Raw genomic sequence first — 22,533 nt, forward strand, 5'->3', positions numbered from 1 at the left:
GGAGGCTGAGAGAGTCATTGGGAATGGCACAAGTTTAGAACCTCAAAGCCACCCCAGTGGCACACCTCCAACAACAAAGCCACACCTCTTAATCCTTCCCAAACAGTTTCACCAACTGGAGACCAAATATTGAGACTATGGGGAACCATTCTCATTCAAACCACCATCAGTTTTAACAAAAGTCCCATAAAATGATTAATAACAGCAAATCCATGTCAAGGGAAGAGTGGATATGAATATAAAATACTTTTGTATTTCATATCATTCATATATAAGCAAAGTATTTCCATATGTAAGACCTGGTTTGAATGATTGGAAAAGGCTCACATGACCAGTGGACCAAGAGCTTACTGAACAAGAGCATATGGAGAATATCCATATATTATTATTTTTAACCTGAGCTTTTTAAAGATGTTGAGGAGTAATGAAACTTTATAATAGAAATTATGTATTTTAAAAATCTCCCAAAGAAATTAGTGTGGTCAACTGGTTCTGTATAAGGTCTTGGAGATTGCTCACTCTAGGCTGTAGTTGTAAGAGACTGTGGAGCCACAGGCATAACTGGTAGATCACACATTGTGCATGCATGATGCCTGAAATTGGTGTTGAGCATAGTGAGTGATCAGGACAGTTCTCAGTCTCTTGGTTTTGCAGTTGGAAAGATGCAGAAATACAGTAGTGGAGCTTTTATGTGGGTCCTGCTAGCTACCTGCCAGCACCTTCCAGAACTATGAATGCCTGAAAATTCAGAGACTGAGAAAGAAATCTCTACTATATTTGAACCAGTTGTGTGCTGCTTCAGTTAGAAGACAGCCTATGTTAACTAAAGTGACCTGCTTCTTCACTCTGATCCCCAGGAGGGGCAGCACTGAGGATAAAAATGGAAATTTTCAGGTTGACATGTAGATCCTCACAACTGTAGATACATGTTACAGATTGGATATCTCTTGGGCTGTGACCCTGTCATATTTGAAAAAGTTCCTGTTCAACATGTATTTGTGTCCAGACTTTAATACAGTTGCTAACTTTTCCATTGCTCTGGGATCTGGTCTGGAAAGTAATTGTTTCCCAATTCTACCTTGGTTTCCTTCAATCATCTTCTCCACACAAAAGTTACTGTCTCTCTTTATGCTGGAACTTCTCATCAAAGTGTATGAGCCTTGCCTCAATACATTTAATTATTGTCATCTCAGCATTTCCCTGGGTGACCTACTCCATCGTGCAAATATGTTTTCTACTGAAATACAGTTAACCTTAGCAGATTAAAGGTCAATACAGGTGCTCACAGTCTCAGAACTGGTCTGGAAAATGAATACAATACTGAAGCTTACTGGAATACAGCCTGTCCATGTTATTTCTGAAATACTGCTTCCATAGGTACACCATGAGAGATTGCTTTTTCCTGACACGAGTAGAACATAAAACCTGTTCTGATAGAGAGTTGTTTGCCATTAAGGTATTTTAGATACATAATTGTAGATATATAATCATGCATTAAGCCATGTTGATAAGTAAAAGTGTATTCTTTTATTATTAACATTCAAATTCTAATTAACTGAATAACAATATCTGAATTTCCAAAGTAGTCCAAATGTAGACATAACAGAAAATTTGAAGCTTGACTGTGCTATAGCAGTGAGCTCATGCAGAACTACTGGGATGAATTCTTCACATAGCCAAGGTGGGGTTGCAAAGTGGGAATTACATAGAAGCTAATGAATGCCTGTAGCATTCTTTCCTTGCCATGTGTCCCATTTAGGCAGTGAGTGCAGTTTGTCCTGCTTACCACTAGATATGATGGTTACATGTATTCTGTTATGATTATTTATTGTTAAAATACTGAAACATTTCTTAAATCATTCAAAGTGACAGTATCTTTGGTGTACATACACCTTGAGTCAACAATTGTGTATGGTAGGGAGGGGACCTCTTATGAGTCAAGTCCTGCTGGTAAGGTGAGATAAGCCAGAGGGGAATGTTAGAAGATGTCTTGATGAATAGTTTTCACCATTTAGGTATTCAGTCAGAAAGAGGGTCATTATTTGAGTTAAATCCTTGTGAAAGAACTAAATCTTGAGAATCAGCCAGAGTCTCCTGAACTGATGCTGGAATATTTACCTAAGATCAAAGTGCTTTTCCAGAGCCAATCACATGATGCTCACAACTGATGCTTCTGGCATTTTCTCTCTTTCTAGTTCTAACATCATATCCTGTGCTGGCACATGGAAACAAAAAATGCTACAATATACACCACATCTAGCTACAAGGGATTTTGAGGAGTATGGTTCCGAGTTGCAAGATTTTGCAAAATAGTAAATTGCATTTGGCAGGAGTAAAAGCAAAAGGTGACCAAGTCAAATTGCATGCTTGATCTACAGGAATACAGGCAAGTTAACACTTACTAAAATGCATTAGGAAATATATACTTTGTGAATGCAGTATGGCAGCACTTTGTGGGTTAGTTTGGTTTGGTTTGGTATTTGTGTGTTTCTTTTGGGGGTGGAGGGAGGGAGGGAAAGAAGGATAGGGAGAGAGAGAGAGGGAGGAAGAGAGAGAGAGAGAGAGAGAGAGAGAGAGAGAGAGAGAGAGAGAGAGAGAGAGAGAGAAGAGACTTGGGAGGACAAAGAGGTGAGTATCTGGGAGGAGTTGGAGAACACATGTTCAGAATAAAATCATATCTAAATGATGATCAGTAAAGATTCCTTAGATATGACTAGAGTAGATGCCTGATGGGGAATGTACTGTGTATGTTTATCCTATTGATTGTTGAATAAAATACTGTTTGACCAATGAGACAGGAAGTTAGACAGGACTAGAAGTCAAAGAGGATGCTGGGAAATGTAGTAGAGAAGTGCTGATCCAGGAAGGAAGTGACATAGCAAGGAGACTCATATTTAAGTGAAATTTAAGTGAAGGAGAAACAGGAAGGGCCTTCTTTTTCCTCTCCACTCCTGCTCCAGCGGCAAGATGTGATCCACTGGCATGGAAGGACACCAATAAGGCATCCGATAAGATAAGTCTTATAAAATATATAGGTTTATGATAGTTAAGACTGAGATAACAGATGAGAATCCTAGTCATTGGCCATACAGCATTGTACCTAATATAAGTTTCTGTGTATTCATTTGGGCCTAACTCGGGCGGGCGGCTGACGTAAAGCTCACACGTGGCGGTGGGGCTCAGGTGGTTTTGGCAGAAAGATTTATCATAACAGATGCCCATGTCAGCCAGGGCATCTTCACCTTGTCTCATCCCCCTGCCAGCTGAGGAACACACGTAGAGCCTTGGGGAAGAGTTAATGAGTATATAGGCTGGGTAGTCTTTGTCATCAAATTAAGGATTTGTTCTTTCTTTTTAGAGAATGAAACACTGCTGGACTTTAAAGAATTACATACCCTTCTGAGGTATACATTGAATGTAAAGTGTGCTAAAAGATTGTAGAGGCAGCACAAGAGATAGCAGTTCAATGAGTGTTGTAACCCATCTTTGTGGGGCCTTCATTTAGATCCAGCTGACTTTCCTGGTTTGTTCCTGAGATGGGGAGTGTGGATTGAGAAATGGCTGGTAAGGAAGCTAAGGAAAGACAGAGACACAGAATAGAGTCAGGAGGGCAATCCAGTGGACACTGAACACCCCAAGTTTATTCTTCAACATTCTTAAATACCCTACCCAAAAAAGGGGAACATGGCAAAAGACTTCTTTATCAAGATACAAGGAAGAAACAGACCTTCTTCCTTAATTCTCCAAACATTTGATAATCATGCCTTAGACTAAATTCCTTGTTATCTGACCTTGAGGGTTAAGAGTAACCACATCTCAGAGAAAGTCTCATTGTTTAGATAAGACATCTAGGACCAAGATCAAACATTCTACAGCAGCCACACCTTAGACATTTAGGTCTTATGACTTTAATCTTGGAAGAGTAAGGGTAGTTTTGAACTCTCTGACCTGAAGCCAAGATGAAATGAAGTCATTTTTATGGGCCCTGACAAATGAGGCTAAATGGGCTTAAAATATGTCCACAAAAGTGGGAGTGGAGACAGTGAACAGACCTGGGGCATTGTGATATGCACAATAATCAGTTCCTGGACCTTGGTTCTATTTAGAGGGGGGATTGAGTTATTTATTGGATCTTATTTTTTTAGTTACTTTTCTCCTAACTCTGAGAAATAATTGACTAAGGTCAAGGAGGCAGGTTTTGTTTTGGCCATATTTTAAGGATGGAAGACATGGCAGTGGGAATATGAAGTGTTTGGCCACACTGTATCAGTAGCTGAGAGACAGAGTGAGATGACTTCTGGTACATGGCTTACTTTCTTCTCCTCAAGCAATCCCAGACCCACTCCATGTAATGGTGCTGCCCATATTCTGGGTGAATCTTCCCTGGTCAGTTAAACTCCTCTGGAAACTCCCTCATAGATATACCCAGAGGTGTGTCTCCTAGGTGACTCCAAATTTGAGTCAATTTGACAATAAAGGTTATGAATCAAAAACATATAATTGTCATTATGATTTATAGCTTTTATAGAATACATGAAATCTATAAGAATACCTCTCTGCTGGCTCCAGATGCTTTCCCTGCACTTGTGGAAGGCAGGAACAAAGGAGAAACAGAGAAAGATCTGAAAGAGCACAAACTTTATATTGTAGGAGATTTCTTGGAACTCGCACACCACACTCACAGGGAACACTTTTTCCCTCTTGGTTATGTAGACACACAGAACTGACAGTGAAATGGTAAATCTGATATTTTACTGAGTGACAAGTTGCTATAAAAATAATGGTGTTCATAATGAAGAAGGCTGGTATGTTGGCACAAGGACATATGAGTCAAGAAAGAGAGCAGATGGGAGGTGGGATGGGAGGAAGGGGGGGAAAGCTGGAGGACAGGAGGGAGGAGGATCTGGGATTGCAATTAAGGAATAAATAAATAAATAAATAAATAAATAAATAAATAAATAAATAAACTTGAAATTGGGTCTCTCTCTGTTAAAAGAAAGACTCCACCTAGAAGATATGAAAAGCATTTGGGAGAAAGTAAGTGTTCAAAGCTCTCTTATTTTACAGAGTTATGTAACCAAAAATACCTGAGATTGGTCATTTATAAGGACTGAAGTGTTTTGTCACAGTTCTGAAGGCTGGACCTTCCAAGGTAAGATGGCTTTAATGACCAGTCACCTGGGGAATGGTTAATTTTGTCACAAGAGATAACTGATGGCTGTGTCCACTGATAGGAAACAGTGGTGAATACTCATCTGGCAGTTTGGATGGAAGGAACTGGAGGTCAAGACTCTTTTATGAGGATATGTCTTCCTATTCATGAGCTCAGAGTCATCATAACTCATTTCCCCCCTGACGGCCACATTGCCCGATGTTTCAGTTTCCATATGAATTTTGCAGGGGAAAATAAAATGGTCAAATATTAATAGAAGCCTTGCAGCAGCAATGTATCCTTCCCTTGTGAAACCTCTTGAGATGAGAGGTGACCATCAAACAGAAAGCTGACAGATGTTTGGGAGAATGGTGTGCTGGAGATTTATAACCTCCTGGCAGGGCAGTGTGTCACAAATATAATACCCCACAACCCCTTATCAACAAAACAGCAACCCAAACCTGAAAGCTTTGTTTGTCTCTTTGCTGGAAAGAAAGAAATTATCATTGAGTCTCAGCATGGCTCCAGAAAAAGGAGAGAGAACCAGGGCCTTAAAGCAGGAGGTAAGATGTATCAGTAAGTTGTGGTATAAAATTCCTTTCATGAGGGTAGAGGAAAAACCCCATAGTAATTTGGAGTATGAGTCAGATAATCGAAATGTGGATGGTGAGGGCGTGGAAGCCTACTAAGCATGGCTAGAAGGAGCAGGGTGCAGACTGTGGTCAGGGCTCAGGCTGGAGGAGTGCGTCAGCCTGGAGTCTACCCCAGCTTCACAGGACACCATCTTCATGGCACACTGGCTATATCCATTCCTAGAGGTTTCAGAGATAGACTGGAGCAATCTCCCTCCCCATGTGTCTTTCTCCTCCCCACCTTCTCCCCTTTCCTTTCTTCATTCCCTACATGGCTCCTTCCTTCCCTTTCTTTCTTTCTGGTATCTAGGCTTCTCCCTGTTTTTCTTAGTCACATGTGTAAGCTGTAGTTTTGAGAAGAATATATGGTTGGGTTGAAGATGAACATAGATTTGTCTTAAGTTTTCTGTGTCTGTTTGAGCATAGAGGCCAAATCCAAATGAAGCTAAGAAAAGAAAATTCTCGTTTTGTAAGGCTACTGTTGGGACTTGCTGAGACTCAACTGTCCTAATCCATCAAATGGGTATCCTCATTAGTATCATGTAGAAATGTATTTCTTCCTAACATTTTATTACATAAAATTCAGGTATCCACAAAAAAGCTAGGGAAAGTCATGGTGAAGATGAATGTACCAAACATCTGAGTTCTACTATGAATATTTTAGTGTAGGGCTCTGTTCAAATGTCTATGCACTCATTCACTCTACCATCAGTCCATAAGCATTCCTGGCTTTTGATAAACTTTGAAGAAAATTATAGATATCAACATAATTTCTCTTAAATATTTACTCCAGCAGACACAAAGTTTTATATTTTATATAAAATAAACATAAAATGGCACACTAATCTATTAGGTGTAGAGACTCTGAATTTTGGAAATGTCTACACCTGAGTAACTTGAGTTCCACACTGGGCTATAAAACAAGAGTCAGCAAATTTTCTTCTTAAATTCCCCAAAGTTTGTATATTTTTGCTGTGGGTTACATAAAACTCGTGTTTATATTCATCATTCAGTTGCTTGCTGGCATTGAAAATATGAAAGTCATTGATAGTTTGTGGGCCACATAAATGAAATTCTTGAGTGTGGTTTCTCATCTGGGGCTCCATTTAGCATTCTTTCCTTCCCCAAACACCCATAACCTCATTGTTTTTATACTTTATATTTTATACATGTAACCTAATTATTCTTCAGTCAGTCTATCAAATTTGATTTCTATTCAAAGGGGAAACATCCTTTATATCTTTCCAATTATTCTTTCTGTACTCTTCCACAGTGGCCAATTATAGTTTGAAAATTAAAAAAAGCCATTTGAGGTCCCAGAAGAGAAACAGCTACAGCGATAGGAGGTGGCCTCATTCACTTGTAATATTGGGTTATTTACCAGGAATGATAATGGTAATGCTACTTCCTCTGGATTAACACACTGATTTCCCTAATAAGAATGAGAGTGGGAATAACTGTGAGTAATTTGGCTTTCCTTTTCCATGTAACTTTGTTTCTTCCATTGCTGTTTTTATTAGTTGGCTATTACTGATAATCCCCAGTTTAATGATTTGGACAAAACCTAGTCTAATATCCCATTGCTTCTGTGGAACTAGGTTGAGGATGGCTTTCTGCTCCAGAGTTTGTTACCTAATTGCAAGCCATGAACCAAGATGACTGACAACCTGGGGGCTCCAAAATGCAACTTCTATGCTCACTTTTGTGGTTGGTGCAGCATTGGTTTATTTTTGGTCAAGAGGACAGGATTATCCTTGTCCTCTTGATTTGATTAAAAGGTACAAGATCATTGGAACGAATCTATCTTAGAATTTGTTGTCAACAGCATTTTATTTTTAACCACAACTGAAGAAAACCACCTTGGAAGCCAGATACCAGTTTCCAGTAGTCAGGAAATTGAAATAATAGGATTCCTGCTTAATTTCTGTTTTGTTTCCTATTTGTTTGTTTCATTGTTTTTGTTTTTGATATGTGTGTGTGTGTGTGTGTGTGTGTGTGTGTGTGTGTGTGTGTGTGTTTAAATAAAATATCCTTGGGAAAAAGCAATTTAAAGATTTAAAGACAGGTTATTCAGCTTGTAATTTCAGGTTATAGTCCATCATTGTGGGGAAGTCTATACAGACACTTAAAGCAACTAAGTACATCTACAATCAAGATCTGATAGGAAAATAAATGCATGCATCCCTAATTATTCTGCTAGCTAGGCCCTCAAAATGGTGTCCTCCATATTCAGGGTGTGTATTCTCACCTTAAGCCAATTAAGAAAACATTCCCATACAGGCATGCTCATAGCCAAACACAATCTAGGCAATCAATCATTGAGGCTGTCTTTTCAGGTGATTCTAAATCATTGAACGTTGACAATTAAAACTGATCATCATAATTCCATCCTTTGTCATCCTGACATATAAACACATCGATTTTTAAATCATAACATTCAATTTTGTCCCCAGAGTCTCATAATTGTTTGTCTCATATTGTAAAATATGATCTACTTAAAAGGTCTTCCACAATTTTTCCCCAGAGTTTTTCTTTTATTTACAATAGACTCACTTTTCATACAATATACTCTGATTATAGTTTTCATTCCCCCACCTCCACCAAGATATTTCCCACCTCACCTCCCATCCAAATCCATACCCTTTCTGTTTCTCTTTAGAAAATGAATAGGGATCTGAATAGTAATAATAAAACAAACAAACAAAAAAACTCAAAATAGAATAGGACAAGAACAAACAAACAGAAGAGCCAAAGGAAAAAGCACAAAAACCCCATATAGATTCAGAGACACATTTATGTTTACATACAGGAATCCCATAAAAACATAAAACCAGAAGTATAAATATAGTAAATATGCAAAGGAACTATAAGGTAAAAAACAAAACCTAACAAAAAACCCAAGCAAACAAAACAAAAACCAAACAACAAATCCAAAAGGGCCCTTACTAAATATTATGTAATGGAGAACCTCTTAAGACATCATTGAGTTTGTATTACATTTGACCATCTACCACTGGGCATGACCCCAAAGCTTGAGGGTGATTTTCATCCCCAGTGAGACTGTGTTGGAAAGAACTGATTTTTCATTTGCTAGTGGATATCAAGTAGATATAGCATCAAGTTTTAGGGGTAGGGGGTGGTGTTCATTTCTTCTCTCCATGCTGGGGCCCCATCTGATCTTGTGCATACTGCAACAGTTTCTGTGTGTTGTTTCTGCTGTGTTTAGTGGGTCTTGTTTCCTTTGTGTCTTCCAAAACTTTGGGCTCTTACGATCTTTCAGTTTTCTCTTCTGTGGAGTTCCCTGAGCCCCAAGTGAATGGATATGGTGGAAACATCCCCTTTAGGATGGAGTATTCCAAGTTCTCTCACTCTGCCCTTTGTCCAGCTGTGGGTCTTTGCATTTGTTTCCATATGCTACTCGGTGAGGTTTCTCTGATGAGGACTAAGCAAAAACGCAGGTGTTATATAGCAGAGTGTTGTTAGGAGTAATTTTATGGCTACATTCCTTTAAAAAAACAGTAGAAAAAAAATTTGGTTTTCCCCAGATCCTTGGCCTATCTTGTCTCTGGGTCTTGACCAATTAAGCAGTGTTGGGTACAGGTTCCAACCTATGGAGTGGATCTTAAATCCAATAAGATAGTGGTTGGTTATTCCAACAAGCTTTTTGCCCACTATTGCAATAGCTCATCTTGCAGACAGGTCATCATTGTAGATTGGAGTTTTTAGCTAAGTTGTTGGTTACCTTTTCCTTTGGTAGTGTGCAAGAGTACCTTCAAATACTATGAACACTAGGCATAGGGATGAAGGCTTTAGGTGGGCACCAGCCAGACTTTTCTCTGCTCAATGAATTATGTAGATGTCATTAGGAGTAGGGCCTTACAGTCAGTTTGTGGAGAGTCATCTTGGCAATAGCCTCAGTTGTTTGGGGGGTTTCCATGGGGTCCCTTTGGCCAACAACTCAATTCGTTTTAAGCCATTCTTGGTAGTGTAAACTTGATTTGGTGATGGGAGATGTATAGTTGGACCTCTATATTTCCTTTTATTTGGGAATTTAATTCAGATAACCTTCATACATGTATATACTTTGGGAAGCTTTTCTTGTGCAATTTTCCTTATGACTCCCTGTCTTAGTTTGGGTTTTCATTGCTGTGATGAGACAACATAACCACAGAAACTCTTATAAAGAAAACATTTAATTGGGGTGGCTTGCAGTTTTCAGAGCTTCAGTCTATTATCATCATGACTGGGAGCATGGTGGCATTCAGGGGATGTGGCTTGGTGGTAGTATACTTGACCTGCTTGTGTAAAACTGGATTAAAACCCCAGCTCTACAATAGCAACAGAATCAAATAATAGAACAAAATAATAAACAAATCCATCTTGGATCCTGTAATCACTTTGTCATATGCATCTAGAAACTGTCTAAAGAACACAACACTTGCTTTCTGTTTCTTTGATAGGCAGCTCCTGCTGAGGAGAGTGTTTCACAGCAGCATGGCTCTCAAATTTTGTTCTTCAGTCTTCAGTTAACTGGGCTGACTTTTCCTTCTGCCTTTTCTCATTCCATTCTGAATCAGCTTGTGTTACAGTGCATTCCTAGTGGCTACACAAAGTCCTACCTGAAAATACCTTTTAAGGTGGCCAAAAAGAAGAGCATTATTAAATTTCAGGACTATTATTAGAGAGTCAAGAGGAAGACTCGATTAAGATTCAGGAGTATCCCTGCATAGCAGTTGAAAAACTGGTTCAGAAAATTGGAATATTATAAGTTACATCATGAGCTACTACTTTGGCAGCTTTTTGTTTGTTTGTTTGTTTGTTTGTTTGTTTTAATGCTTGTCAATTTGACATATGCTCAGGTTATCTGGCAAGAGGAGACCTCAACTTCAACAATGCCTCAATCAGATTGGCCTGTGGGCAGTTTTGTGGTGCATTTTTTGATTGCCCACTGAGAATAGTATGATCCATGGACAAGTGGTCCTAGGCTATTAAATCAAACTGAGTAAGCCAGGAGGAACAAGCTAGTGTGTAGCATCCCTCCATGGTCTCTGCTTCAGTTACAACCTCCAGATCTTGGTCTGCTTGTGTTCCTCCTCAGAATTCCTTCAGTGATGGAATATGATCAGTGTATGTAATCCAAACAAACACTTTCTTTCCGGGTGCCTTTTGGTCATGCTGTTTATAGCAGCAATAGAAAACAAAACATGAGCTTATTTACTTTTTTGTACATCTTCTAGTCTTTGGTGCATAGCAGACTCCCATCTGCATGTTGTATAGATCAACATTAAATCTACCTTTTGTGAGTGGAAGGAACATTAAATCTACCCTTTGTGAGTTGAAGCCACTATATAATATGAAAGAAAGTACTTGCCACTTTGCTTATTACTATGATGTTATGGTGTATAAAATCTGGATAGCACTCAGCTTTTACCATTGTTTTTCTAACAATTAAGATTTTGGTTCTTTCCTTCTCCCTCTTCCTTACTCTGCCCATCTCTCTCCTTCCCTCTCTCCCTTATGCACTGACACTCAGTAAGACCCATTGGTTTGTTATTCCTGGACACTCGCCTGACTCCAAGTCCTATCATGCACATTCTATAGTGTGCATGGAATTGTGTTTGCTGGTATCTTTAACATTTTTCCTGAACTTCTTGACTAACTGGTTCTATAAATGGGAGGTATGCACTTGGGTCATTTTATGTCACAAAATCTACACAACTAACCATGTCACTTACAATGTCTTAAACTCTCTCTCTCCAAAATGGCATTTGATTTCATAGGGTGCCTCTCTGGAGACTCATTCACTTTAGGGTTTGGGTTAAGTAAACTTAAGACTGTAATCACATTGTTAGAGATGGTTGACTTAGTCTCTCCTCTCCTCTGTGGCACCACTGATATAGGTTTGCAGTGGCCAAGCACTTCCTTCACCTCAGAAACTGCCAGTATTCACTGCATTTTCAAATGTCAACATCCTTTGGAATAGTTCTTGTTCTCTTTCACTCTATGCCCTTTTGGTCCCTGACAAAGGATCAATATCTCCAAGCCCATTCACAAAGGTTGGTAGACTAGCTGTGATTTCTTTTTTCATTCTACAGTGATGCCAGGCAAGCATTTGCATCTAGGAGTGGTTTTGAGTTTCATTTACCTCTAGTAAATACATTGGTCATCTTTTTATATAGTTTTGGCACCTGTTGCAAGATCTGTATTTTTTTTATATTTGACAGAGTTGTCTTCCTTTCATTTATGTTATCTGGTATCAGTTCATTCCAGCCTGAAAAAATCTTCCCGTATCACTGTGTATAATGCAGATATGCTGCCTACATGTATTCATAATTTTGATGAAAATAAAATGTTTATTTCAATTTCATATTCAAGGACAATTCCCGAATACAGACATGTAATTTTTATAAACTTAACATTTTCATTTTCATCTAAACTGTGGATTTGTCACTTCCATGACTTTTGGCTTCTGTTTTTTTTTGTTTCCTTTCTATATGTTGCTGTGCTGGAAATTGAACTTGGAGCCTTGTGCTTTGCCACTGAGTTATGTCATTAGCCACATTTTTTCCCTTTTTTGTTTTTTGTTTGTTTATTTTTTCCCAGTTTTGAGACAGTTTATCTGTATATAGCCCAGGTCAATCTTGGACATGCTGTATACACCAGTTTGATCTTGAAATCACTGTAGTCCTTGCTGACCTTAAACTCACCATCATCCTTGCTTCAATTTCCTGCGTGGTTAGATATAGAGATGTTTTTGACATGCTTCTTTCAGGGCTGGGGAATTGAACTCAGGGCCCCACGCAGGTCAGACACCTAGCACTCTCTCTAGCTCTTTGTTTTGTTTTCTAATGAAAACAGCCTCTAATTATATAGTTATGTTGAAGGTATAATTGGCTGTTTTAAATCATTGTTTTTGATGTAGTATTACTTTTTTTTTTAGCTGATTTTGGGTTTTCAACTGTGATTGCCTAAAAGCAGGTTTCTTCATGTGTCTTTTACTTAGTGTACGTCAAGGCTTTAATTACAAAGTCATTGTTAAATTAATGGGTGCTTTCTGTTCATTGCTTCAAAATCGTTTTCTGCTATTTGCTTGCCCAACTTCACTATCTTTCTGCTTTAGAATCCCAATTACATTGGAGCCCTGGATATTATCATAGAAGTATAGTCTGCCTCTTGTTTTTTCCAAGTCCCATTTCCATTTCTTTTGTTTCTATTAATTTGTCTTCATATTTCCTGGTTTCTCTTCCATCTTAACCAGTCTGATCTCAAAACTTTTCTTAAATTTATTCAGTTAGCATTTTTGGATTTGGGGTTTTAATTACTTAATTTCTATCTTTTTGTTGTTACTCTTGTTGCTGTTGAGATTCCCATGGCTGCTCACTAAAATTACTTTTGGAATCCTTTGAGTATTTTGAAATATTTATAGTTATTTATTAAAAATATTCTTAAAGATGCATTTATTTTTATTTTAAATGTATGAGTGCTTTTGCCTGCACACAAGTATGTGCAATGTTGTGTGCTTGGTGCCCATGGAGACCAGAAGAAGATTCTGGATCCTTTGGAACTGAGGTTATAGATGGTTGTGAGCTGCCATGTGGGTGCTGGGAATTATGGTCTTTGCAAGAGCAGTAAGTATTCTTAAGTATGCACCCATCTCTTGGGCTTAAAAACTTTGGCTGATATTTCTCATTAAATCTATTCAACTTTTACCCAGTAATAAGTGATGTTTATTATTATAGTTCACATTTTTGTGTTTTTCTGATGTTGAGCCAATGAGCTGGTTGGAAAGCAGAGAGCACAGATCTGTGGCTTGTGGTTCTTTTGGTTTTGTGTGGGTAAGTATTCCATTGTTTTGGTACCAACTGACATGGATGAATACACAATTCAATCTGCCTTCATTTTAGCACATAGAAACTCACATCAGTGCTTGGTTCTTACAGGTTCTACTTGCTGTCATTTCAACCTGGTCCCCCAAACATCTCTTTTTATAGTTAATTCGATGGATTGAAAGTGATGTGTTTCTCATCATTGATGAGTTGGGAGCACGGACTTCAGGGTAAGAGTACTGTGACATGGTGGAACCTTTAAGAGGTCAGGCCTAATGGAAGGTCATAAGATCAGCTCTAAACATGGCTTGATTGATGTTAGTCACATCTCAGATCCCCCCATTCTATAACCCCACAGCTCTCCTATACCAGTTCATTAGCCTCTTACTCAAGTTAGATTTAAATCTCATGATGTTTCGTGACTGGACACTGGAAGGCATTTCTGGAATCACTCTGTTAAAACAGGAGTAAGGACAGAATTGTAATTGCATTAAATCAAAACACTACTTGGAAAACTCTCCAATACATACTTGATTCCAGTTGGGTTGGCTTATTTCCCAAATTAAATCACAGAAGGAGTAGCAAGAAATTAGGCAGGGCTTTCTCTTGCTTTGACTTGTCCATAATTTATAGACCTGATTCACGATCTTATCAGTAGCTCTGAGGAAATGATGATATTTACTGATTGGGAAGTAACTGGATTAAAATGGTTCTGTGAAACTTACATCATGCTAGCTAAGCTGTTTGCACCTGCTACTGTTTCCACATTTTATGAGCATGGGACAATATAAATAGAATCATGTCTTTGAGTAATCCAGCAATACTATGTTAAAGGGAAATTTCTTTAGACCAATTAATTTGTAGAGTTTACTTGAGCAAAGCAAAATGGTGATTACCAAACCAGGAAGCTCTGGCAACTGGGGCAGACTCTGAGAACTCAAACAAACTCCACAATAAGAATTGGTAAGGAAATGACCGCCAGGTATAGAAAACAACTCAACTGGATAACACTTAGCTTGGTTGACTGGCTTCAGGATGTCTTGTATCCATCAGTCACTGTGATACAGTCTATTTATTGTGCCTGAGGAGGTGCCTACTCCAGAGCAATGGCCCGTTTCAATTTTATTTAGTGCCTGTCTGATCAACTGTCACTTTCTACATTTGAATAGTGCTTCCTCAGGATTGTGAAGCCTGCTGATAGCTTGTGTATATTAACAATGGACATTCTTTTTCATTTACATTTTTTGGCAATTTTATATATTAGTATTATATTTACATCATTTTACCCTATTTCCTCCATGAAACTCCTATGTCCCCCACCCCTCAAATTCATGACCTCTTTCTCTTTAATTATTGAAACACATGTACAGGCATATACACACAAATATCATAAATATAAACAAAGTTAGCAAATAGAATAAAATAATAAAATTAAAGCAGAAACAATCAAAATAAATATCAGAAAAATGAATCTAAAAAGTCTTGGGAAACATTTAATAAAATTGACAAATGCTTAATTAGTGTAAGACTAAAGAGAAGCACTAAAACATTATAAAGAGACATTAAGATTAGAGACACAGATATTATAAAATTGTAAGAACAAATATGAAGAACAATGATATCCCAACAGGGAAAATTAACAAAAAGGGAGGGGAGCAGTAAATGCCTAGAAATCTACCAAGACCAAATCATGACATAGACATTCCAGTAAACAAATAAGAACCAAGGAGGGAGAAAAAATAATCAAAACATTCTCAATATAGAAGAGCCCAAAGGTAGTTTGTTTTAGCATCAAATGAATTCTAACAAACATTCAAAATGTTTGTTTCCTGGATCTCAGAGCAGCTGTGTAAGGGGAGACTGTATTCAGAATGTATTATATAAAAAAGATTGAGTTTCAATAAAAGAAAAATAGGAAAAATAAAAACTGGTATACTGAACCTAATTGAAACAAAAATGTTTTGTGCTATAAAAGATGTTAAGAAAACGGAACAGTAAACTATGGGCTGAGATAAGTCATGAAACACATATATGTAAAGATTTATAACCAAAATATACAAAGGTCTCTTAAAACTACAAAATTGAACCAATAGCCAACTTAAAAGTAAAGTGATCTGAACAGATATTTCTCTGACAACCAGTAGAGTCACTTAGGAAAGTGGCTGGGCAGGATCTTACACAGGTAAATGAACAGTTACTCTACAAACCTGCAATTACCTGACAAGAAATTTACTAAAGTGCTAAGGAAACATGATTCCACTCAAAAACTAAACAGGAAAATTCATACCACGTTTATTTATTATGTCTCTAAACTGTAAGTAATAGGTATTCTAAAATGCAGCTTCTGGAGAAGTTTGTACCATCCATGCAAATTAGTGTAACTCAGCTTGCACTGTATTCAAAAAAGCCATTCTGCTAGTAGAGCAAGCTGCTTTGAGTTGTGAGAAGTGGGAAAGAGCCTTGACATCCTGCACATGGGACCATTGTTTTCCTCTTTGCTATGTGAAGTGAAGTGAGTTCAGTGATGAAAACCAGTACAGGAGCCAGGTGTACTTTAATCCCAACACTTGGGAGTCAGAGACTGACAGTTCTCTGTGAGGTTGAGGTCATCCTGGTCTCCAATGCAAGTTCCAGGCCACCTAGGGTTACATAGGGAGATCCTGTCTCAAAAACAAACATGAACAACAAAAAAATCAGTACCTGTGCAGAATGTGGGACTACTGGTGAAGTATTCTGAGATTCATGAATGGAAGTTTTCTTTGAAGTGTTGCATGTAGAAAAAGCAAACCCTTTTGCAAAGTAGGCTCCTTTCATAGGAAAAACCACACCCATTCCCTTGATAGAAGTGGCCCAATGTTATCAGCTTGTCACTAGGCAACTGAATAATCTCTTCAGGAAATGTGTTATATCAGGAGCTCTTTGATGGTCTGTGGTGCCTGAGATTGTGCACACAGTGGTGGCCATTGCCATGCTGGCCTTGTCTAATGGCAAATTCAAGTTGCTGAGCCTATCTAGAATCTCCATCGCTGCCATCATGTAACTGCATTCATGAGCTCACTGAATAATGTGATGGTCAGTATGGATTTCAACACCACAGAATCTGGAATCACATAGGATGATATAAGTCTCTGTGTATAGTTATGAGAGATTATGTAGGTTAGGGTAGCCATTGAGCAGGCCTATATGGAATTATCTAAATTAGGATAGTTAAGGGTATCACCCAGCCTAAATATGGGTGATACCACTCCATAGGTGGTAGCCTGGATGGCACAAAAAGAATACAATGAGTTTAGCACAAGCATTCATCACTTACTGCTCCTGATTGCATATGCAATATGACCAGTTCCCTGGAGCCTCTGTCACCATGATTCTCCTGTGTGACAGAATGCACCCTGTAAATCTGACCCAAAATAAAACCTTCCTTCCTTAACACTTTGTCACAACCATAAGTTCAGTAATTAATGTAGATGGTGACAGGTGTGACTTGGGAGGAGGCTAACTAGTATCCACAGAGAATGTCAAACTAACATTCAGATTATTAAAATCCTGCTTTGCTCCAGTTACACTTGAGTGAATATTCATACCGTGTACATATATCTTTCTGCTTATTTCCCATTCTAACTGGTCTATCTATCCTCTAGAATTTTTTTGTCATCAATTTTCTAATAATGTTTCTTTCAAGTATCAGCCACACACCACACATTGTCATAATTATATAACTTTCCATTTCTTCTTTCAAACAAGTGCATAGCCAGATGACTTCCCTGGAGTGCTGTCCAGTGAGAATATTTCTTTTCACCACCGTTCTCGGTAATGTTCCATAGTGACACTATAGTACTGCAGACATCCACTCTGTAATGGTGTCCCCATGGTGTGCAGAACTGTGGCTAAGCTCTAGTCTTAGCCTTAAGCTAAAACCTTTTCATGTATTTCCCCAGGCCACAAAGACTGTTTTTCAATTGAGCATGCTACTTAAGTAACTTGATTTTGTGACTCCCACAAGTTTTCTGGGAAGGCTGGAGAAGAGAAAACAAGTTAACATTTAATAAGGAATTCTAAATCTAAACCAAAATGCAAGAATCTGATACCAGCTCCTTGCATGAATTGATGCTGGAAGACATAATGGAAACCTGGTTGCCATTGTACCACCTGGATCTAGGCTTTTTCCTCAATGTAATGTGATAGTCCCCCATTGTTCAAGTTCACCCTTGCACTGCTGGCTTTGTGTATCTGAAAGCAAGAGAATATTTCTAACTGAACTAGAACAGAAAAAAAAAGTTCAAGAAATTGCAGAATTCAGGGATGAGAATATATTTGCAAAGTTTTCTAGCAATGCAAAACAAATAAACAATAATCTAATGGCTTTTCATCAAAATGATTATGTGTTATGAACAAAGAATAAATATGTCCAATATTTCAAAGGAAAGGTGTTTTCATATGAGACAGCTGTGTTGTTTACTCCTCTCAAACTGTAAGGCAATGACATTTTCAGGTTTAGGTTTACATTTTCTTACCTAACCCCCGCCCCCATAATGTTTCCTGAGATGTTGAGAAGAAGGTATATTCTTTTATGTTTGGGTAGAATGTTATATAGATGTCTGTTAAGTCCATTTGAGCCATAATATCTGTTAGTTCCCTTATTTTTCTGTTAATTTTCTGTCCGGCAGACTTATCCATTGGTGAGAGCGGGGTGTTGAAATCTCCCACAATTAGTGTGTGGGGTTTGATGTGTGATATAAGCTTTAGTAATGTTTCTTTTACAAAGGTGTGTGCCCTTGTATTTGGGACATAAATGTTCAGAATTGAGACTTCATCAAGATGTATTTTTTCCTGTGGTGAATATGAAATATCCTTCCCCATCTCTTTTGATTAATTTTAGTGTGACATCCATTTTGTTAGATATTAGGTTAGCTATACCAGCTTGTTTCTTAGGTCCATGTGATTGGAAATCTTTTCCCAACCCTTTACTCTGAGGTATTGTCTGTCTTTGTAGTTTATGTGTGTTTCTTGTATGCAGCAGAAGGATGGCTCTTGTTTTCATATGCATTCCACTAACCTGTATCTTCTTATAGGGGAGTTGAGTCCGTTGATATTAAGGAATATTAATGACCAGTGATTGTTAATTGCTGTCATTTTTGTTTGCTTGCTTGCTTTTGGTGGTAGTGTATGTGTGTTTAACCTTCTTTGCAATTTTCTGTTGTAGGATTATCTATTGCCTGTATTTTGTGGTACAGCTAACTTCCTTGGGTTGGAGTTTTCCTCTTAGTACTTTCTGTAGGGCTGGATTTGTGTATAGGTATTGTTTAATTTGTTTTTATCCTTCAATATCTTGTTTTCTCTGTCTACGGTTATCAAAAGTTTTGCTGGGTATAGTAGTCTGGGCTTGCATCCGTGATCTCTTTATGTCTGCCTAATGTCTGTCCAGGACATTCTGGCTTTCAGAGTCTCCACTGAGAAGTTGGGTGTTATTCTCATGGATGTGCCTTTATATGTTACTTGGCCTTTTTCTTTTGCAGCTTTTAACATTGTTTATTCCATATGTTTAGTATTTTGATTATTATGTGTCAAAGGGACTTGGTTTTTGTTTTGTTTGGTTTGGTTTGGTTTTTATTTTTATTTTTGGTCCAGTCTATTTGGTGTTCTGTATTCTTAGAACCTATTATTCCTGTGTTTGGTTGTTTCATGGTGTCCCAGATTTAACAGATGTTTTGTGCTAAGACTGTTTTGGATGTAACGCTTTCCTTGACCAATGAATCTATTTTCTCTTATCGTATATTTAACACCAGAGATTCTCTCTTCCTTCTCTTGTATTGTTGGTTATGGTTGCATCTGTAGTTCCTGTTCATTTACTAAGGTTTTTCATTTCCATAATTCCTTGTTTGTGTTTTCTTTATTGTCTCCATTCCAATTTTCAAATCTTGAACTGTTTCCTTAACCTTTTTGATTATTTTCTTGGCTTTCTTTAATTTATTGATTTCTTCTAATTTTTTGTCTTTTCCTCATTTTTTAAGGGAGTTTCTTATTTCCTTTTAAGGGCCTCTATCGTCTTCATAAAATTTTTTAAAGGTTGTTTTTGTCTGCTTCATGTGCATTGGGATGCTCAGGTCTTGCTGGTGTAGAGCCACTAGGTTCTGGTAGTGCTGTTTATGTTGTTGAATGTATTCTTTCACTGTTGTCTACCCATGTCCTCCTTTAATCTGTGCAGATGGTGCCTATGCCTCAGGGGGCTGGTGCTGCCATGATGGATATTTGGTGGTGGTGAGGAGGAGGATGGGTTTCATAGGTTTTTAGGGCAGAGTGGGACTTGTAGGTTCTAGGGTACAATTGGTGGCAGGTGTGGTGGATTGGCCTGCCCTCAGGAGTCTTACTTGCTGACCTAATTGGTGCATCTTTTAGCTGTTGTTGCTGTCTCTGTATGCTGAGGATTACAGAGCCCTGGTTCTGGTTCTACTTTTCTAAAACTAGTTTCCTCCAGGTCCTCTTTCTCCTTTTGTATTTCACATAAGTTGTTCCCTTGAGCCCTATGCTAGAAATTGCCTCAACTTAACCCAAGTTCATCATTCACTAATTCTACCCTCCACAGTCCTGGAAGACATTTAGCCTCCAGATGTCAGTCAGTAGTAAGGCTTCTCCTTCTTGCTTCTAATTATGCATGTCTTACTTTCCTTCTCACTTTCAACTGCAGCAGTGTAATTGTCTACTGTTCTACAATAGTTTATTCTGAAATATTCAGGCATATTTTTTTTCTGCCATGTCTCACCATTCTTCCCTACTTTCAAATCAAAAGTCACTTCCATGTGTGGGGTTATTTATTACATCAGGATGCACTCCCAGAGTTTCCTATTGCTGGCAAATAAATGTGAACCGGCACTTAGCTCTCTGTACCTCTGTCTTCCCTTGTGGCTGCGTAGGCCACAAAATCAGAGTCATGGTGATTCAGTTGGACTTTTTTGTTGTTGTTTTTTTTTTTTAATTCACATGACCAAAACTGAGAACTTTGTAGTACTCCTTGTTCTAGAGGCTCTTAAAGGAGGTTGCTTTCTTGTAGGTCTGAAGTACCCACTTAACAACTGGCTGTGAGCTTAAGGCAGTTCTCAGTTTTGACAGGCTACAATGGACTTGTAGTCCTTTGTTCACATTTAAGATTCAGAAATAGAAATCAAGGTCACATCCTTTTCAGCAAGCTGTCCTGTTTCTTCCTTTCCTTCTGTGTTCCTAATTTACATATTTCTCTGGTAGAGTCTTCTAATTTCCCTGGCTTCTGTGATTACCCTAGACTCCTGTGGATTAGTTAGGATAATCTATGTTTTCAGATCACTGTATGTTAAGCTTTAACTTTAAGGTAAAATATCTTCCCAGAAGCCCCTAGAGTAGTTGGCTAAATAGCCTAGGGATGGGAATTTCACACAAAGGCATCTTTGCCTGGAAGTATTTGCTCTAGTGTTTCAGCCTCCTTTAGTGTCAGATTTGAGAACATATATTCTGAATAACAGGGGACATATTTGAGGCTGATCCACTTTCTCCTTTATCCCTCTTACCCTCTTTGCTGAAGTTTTTAGTAAAACCCAGGTGACTCTTTTCCAGTCTAACTCAAATCATACAATCCATGCCTGCAATTGGCCGATAGCCCCCAGTAACTGCAGCTCACCTGGAAATCCCCCAAACCCCATGACAGTCTGTTTTATACCTTTCATAGCCTTGTATGAAGGGTTTCCATGATTTTGTGATTATTAGGTGACTTTAAAAGTTGATAATTTCTCCAGTTGCCTGACTCTTTCCTAATGTCTGTAGAGTGTGTGTGCTCTATGGTCCATTTTGGTCACAAGGGAGGCAAATTTGCCTCCTTCATTAGGGTAACTAGGGCAAGCCTTTGAATGCTGATTAGCAGAGTATGAGGGTCACTATTAACCCAGTTCTAAACTCTAAATGTAACTTCTTTATAACTATGCAGAGTAGCTATTAATTATCCTTTTTATTGCCAAAATTATTAATTATTTTCAGGCCCTGAGAGAGCCTTCTCACTCTTTTTGCAGCTCACAATTGCTTCTGTGACCTTTATGGCTTTTTTTTTTATCATGGAAAACACACACGAAATAACTTTCTGACAATTCCATCAGCAGTTAACTTAAGAGAGTCTTTATCCTCACAAGCTTTCAAATATAACTTTATTTTTTCCTTTAACTACAAAAAAGAATTATATAGATCACATTGAAGAAACCAGTTTTTAGCTGAAAGAGATGTGTCCATGGTGGATGGATTCCATCATTACAAGAAAGGTTTTAGATTCCTTTTTATTAACTACTCTAAAACTTGGGGACCAGTTGAAGCTAACTGTGTTAAGTAAAATTTTGGGTAAATGTTAACAGTAATGAAGAGCTCACCATTGAGGTGTGCATGGCTTGCTGCTACAACTATCAACTTAGTCTCAAACTGTTCCAACACATGAGTATTTAGTAGAATTGATGCTATCTGATTTCTATAGTATTTCAAGCTAACATATTATGACTCAATTAGAGACAGTGGTCTATCAGAAATACAGAGGTTTGAGCCCCTTGCAAGTAGGAAAATCTTAAGGAGGGAAATCAAAGCCTCTTCAAAATGTAATGACCTATTGAATACATGCATACATATGCATTTGCATGTATTGAATATATACATATCTAAGTAAATATATAGGACTATAGACATACTGACTACATACATTATGTGAATGACATGTAAATGAGATGCCCAAGAACTTGGTTCCCTTGAGACAAATCACATTGTAACTAATTGTGATTTAGAGACACAATAAAGCATTCCCCATGCCAATCAATACCCCTTGTGTTTCTGAGAGGGAAAGCAATAAATCCACATAAAACGATGACTGTGCTGTTTTGGCCATTTATTTAGTGTATGGTTTGGCTGATTTAACTGTTACCCC

General features: G+C 38.1%; 2 long non-coding RNA genes across 7 annotated transcripts in view; both read left to right on the plus strand.

The window, feature by feature from the left end:
• Positions 1-2,488, plus strand: part of LOC103162602 — a 47,237-nt gene extending 44,749 nt beyond the window's left edge. For both annotated transcript variants that reach the window (XR_004772518.1, XR_003479408.2), the window contains exon 4: positions 2,196-2,488. This is a non-coding gene — a long non-coding RNA (uncharacterized LOC103162602). The remainder of the gene's footprint in view (positions 1-2,195) is intronic.
• Positions 2,489-3,111: 623 nt separating this feature from the next.
• LOC103162603 overlaps positions 3,112-22,533 on the plus strand; it is an 83,246-nt gene continuing 63,824 nt past the window's right edge. For 3 of the 5 annotated variants that reach the window (XR_004772519.1, XR_003479421.2, XR_003479422.2), the window contains exons 1-2: positions 3,112-3,564; positions 5,068-5,152. This is a non-coding gene — a long non-coding RNA (uncharacterized LOC103162603). Of the gene's footprint in view, positions 3,565-5,067; positions 5,153-5,234; positions 5,427-22,533 lie in introns of those variants that run through there. The other 2 variants (XR_003479423.2, XR_004772520.1) reach the window with 2 other exon arrangements.

This window comes from Cricetulus griseus (genome assembly GCF_003668045.3).
Source record: "Cricetulus griseus strain 17A/GY chromosome 1 unlocalized genomic scaffold, alternate assembly CriGri-PICRH-1.0 chr1_1, whole genome shotgun sequence".
NCBI lineage: Eukaryota > Metazoa > Chordata > Mammalia > Rodentia > Cricetidae > Cricetulus > Cricetulus griseus.